The sequence below is a fragment of the Pristis pectinata genome, chromosome 12, assembly GCF_009764475.1.
Source record: "Pristis pectinata isolate sPriPec2 chromosome 12, sPriPec2.1.pri, whole genome shotgun sequence".
Classification (NCBI taxonomy): domain Eukaryota; kingdom Metazoa; phylum Chordata; class Chondrichthyes; order Rhinopristiformes; family Pristidae; genus Pristis; species Pristis pectinata.
This window is the reverse complement of record NC_067416.1, coordinates 48,241,480-48,244,841: the sequence shown is the minus strand read 5'-3', so window position 1 is coordinate 48,244,841 and position 3,362 is coordinate 48,241,480. Positions and strand designations below refer to the sequence as shown.

The window sequence follows — 3,362 nt, the reverse complement described above, 5'->3', positions numbered from 1 at the left end:
GACATGGACTGGAGAGTTGAAGTCTTTCCGTGAGGTGACAGTGACATTATCGCAGCATATTCTGAGTGTGGCGTCAAACAGCCATGGTAAATCTGAAGTCAATGGGTGTTAAGGGGAAACTACTCTGGTGGTGTGTGTCATACCTTGCGTGAAGGTTGATGGTTGTGATTAATCTAGTTAAGAGTCTAGATGCTGTTACTGATGCAGGGCTTTGACCCAAAACATTGACAATTAAGATAAGATTTCTTTATTAGTCACATGTACATCGAAACACACAGTGAAATACATCTCCTGCATAGTGTGTTCTGGGGGGCAGCCACACTTCCAGCGTCAACATTGCATGCCCACAACTTCCTAATCCATATGTAAATGTGGGAGGAATGTCGTTTTGTGGGGACTTGCTGTGTAGAATTGGCTGAGATTAAACGTCTAAAGTACTCTATTGTGCGTCAAGCACCAACTGAGGAATGTGGAATGTGGGAGGAAACCGGAGCACCCGGAGGAAACCCACGCAGACACGGGGAGAACGTACAAACTCCTTACAGACAGCGGCCAGAATTGAGTCCGGGTCGCTGGCGCTGTAATAGCGTTACACTAACCGCAATTCTTTTCCCCCACAGATGTCGCTCAACCCGCTGAGTTCCTCCAGCAGGATGTTTGTTGATGGTTGTGATAACAAGCACCAAGACCTCGTTTGGCTGGCGGTGAGAGGGGCCCTCCCAGTTAGATCCTTCCTGTATGGTCGGAACCTCACTCCCAGCGCGCGCTGCCTCCGGGAGGACTGCGCTGGGGACGAGATGGTTGCCCACCTCTTTGCGGGCTGTGGGTTTGCGGGGAGGGTGTGGCAAAAGATGCAAGGGTCCTTGTCACGGTTCATCCCCAGCAGCTGCATAACAGAGGATTGTCTGATCTATGGGCTGTTCCCGGGGACACACACACAGACGGACATCAACTGCTGCTGAAAGGTTATCAACTTGGTGAAAGATGCCCTTTGGTCAGCCCAAAACTTGTTGGTCTTCCAGCACTGCGAGATGTCCGTAGGGGAATGCTGCCGGCTGGCACATTCCAGGCTGCAGGAGTATGTGCTGAGGGACGCACTGAAGCTGGGTACAGCCAACGCAAAGGCTCAGTGGGGAAGGACTACAGTTTAGGGTTCTTCTGCCACTGGAGAATGAGGGGCGGGGTCAGGCCAGAAAGCCCCTAAATATTGTGAATACGGGACTGGGTAGCCCCCAGGGAGCCACTCGTGTGGCATTGGTGCTGTTTTTTATATAAAAAGGTAACACTAAGAATGTAAAGGCTTACATTGTTTTATAATTGTATATAGTTTGTATTTTATTATGAATAAAGTTTATTTTGATTAAAAAAAAGGTTCTCCCAGGACAAGGCTTGCCCATTGCAATTTGGGTGTGCTGATGCCTGCGATGTCCCCAAATGCAGGATGCTCGATTGCAAAATTTGTGGTAGTGCGGGATTGCGTTCGTGCTCTCCCCTGGTATTCAATGTAAAGGCAGATATAAATATGTACTGGCACGGAAAAAAAAAGGTTGTGATTGTTGAAGACGAATTGTCTCAGGCCCAGGACATCATTGTGGGAGCTCCTCAGGGCAGTGTCCTAGGACCAATCAACTTCAGCTGGTTTATCAATGACTTCTTTCAACCCAAAAATTACAAGTGGGATTGTTTATTGGTGATTGTAGAAGGTTCTTTTCCATTCAAGACTCCTCACAAAATAAAACATCGCACAGCTGCATGCAACAGACTTCAACAACTTTAAAACATGGGCTGATGAGTGGCAAGTAAGATTTGCATGACAGAAGTGCCAAGCAATGACAACTTTCAACAGGAGTGAGTCTACCTTTTACCCTTGACGTTGCCTGGCCAGCCCACTATCAATACCTGAGAGAATGGAGGGAAGCTTTGGGGTCACCACTGAGCAGAAACTCAACCAGACCAGTCACATAAATACCATAGCCATGAAAGCAGTCAGAGGTTGGGTATCCCATGGTGACTGGCTCGCCTCCTGACACCCCAATGCATTTCCACCATCAACAAGGCGTAAGTCAGAGCACGATGGAATACTCTCCACTTGCCTGGATGAGTGCGGCTCCAACAGCTTTCAAAAAGCTGTGCAGCGTCCAGAAGTACCCCATTTGATTGGCATCCTAAAACATTCATTCCCTCTACCAGTGCAACATGCTGCATGAGTGCCATCCACAAAATGCACCACTGTTACTTGCCGAGGCTGCTCTCAAAGGACCTCCCAAGCCACTTCCACTTGGAAGGATAAGGGGCAGTTAAGTGCAGGAGAACATATTCAACTACAGCAGTTTCCCCTTCAAGTCACTCCCCATCCTGACTCAGAAACATATAATCGTCGCTGGGTATAAATCATAGAACTTGCTTCCCAACATTCTTCGGAAGAACCTTCTCAAGGGCAACTGGGATTCAGGAATAAGTGTACATCCCAAAATATGAATACATTAAAAAATATAGAACGAATGCTGGAGGAAAATATTCAAGGGGAAATGAGTTTGCCCCAGAGACATGACTACATACCACAAAAAGGCATTCTCCAAGTTGGATGAACCAAACATCAAACACTTTGCAGAACACCTCCCTTCTGCCCACAAGGGTGATCTTAAGCTTCCAATTGTACGTCGCTTTAATTCTTTATCCCAGTCTCACTTTGACTGTGACGCCCTACCAAGCCCAACATAAGATTAGGGAACAGAGCCTCCACTTGCACTGGAGCATCTGGCACCCTTCAGGACAATATCAAACTCAGCAATTTCAGATAAATCATTTTTCCTGTTTGTATCAGAAATTCTGCTGCAAGGTTATCCATTTGTCATGTCAACTCAGTTGTTCTCATTCCACAGACACTGTCTGATCTGCTGGGTATTTCCAGTATTCTCCTTTGGGTTTCGGGTTTCGACAACAGCTCTGACCTGCATCTCACATCCTTAACATTTCTATTTTCTCTCTCTTCCTAACTGGCCTCATTAACCTTTGAATGGTCAGAGTCATACAGCATGGAAACAGGTCTTTCAACCCACCACGTCCATGCTGACCACCACGTACACATCCAGAATAATCTGATTTACCAGCACTTGGCCCATAACCTGCCATGCATTGCCAGTCAAGTGCTCTGCTACATACTTATTATATTTTGTGAGAATACCTGTCTGCTCCACTTCTTCAGATAGTGTTCCAGACTGCAACCATCCTCAAGTTGAAAAAGTTCTCCCTCAGATCCCCTCTAAACACCTTAATCCTAACCCTAAACCTATGCTTTCTAGCTTTACCCATCTCTGCCAAGGGGAAATGTTTCCTATCCATGCTATTTCCCTAATAATTTT

At 46.5% G+C, this 3,362-nt stretch overlaps 1 non-coding gene across 1 annotated transcript; it reads left to right on the top strand.

Moving 5' to 3' along the window:
• The first annotated feature begins 1,331 nt into the window (after nucleotides 1-1,331).
• Nucleotides 1,332-1,495, top strand: LOC127577047 (U1 spliceosomal RNA). The gene has a single exon (XR_007957315.1). It is a non-coding gene; the product is annotated as a U1 spliceosomal RNA (small nuclear RNA).
• The last annotated feature ends 1,867 nt before the right edge of the window (nucleotides 1,496-3,362 follow it).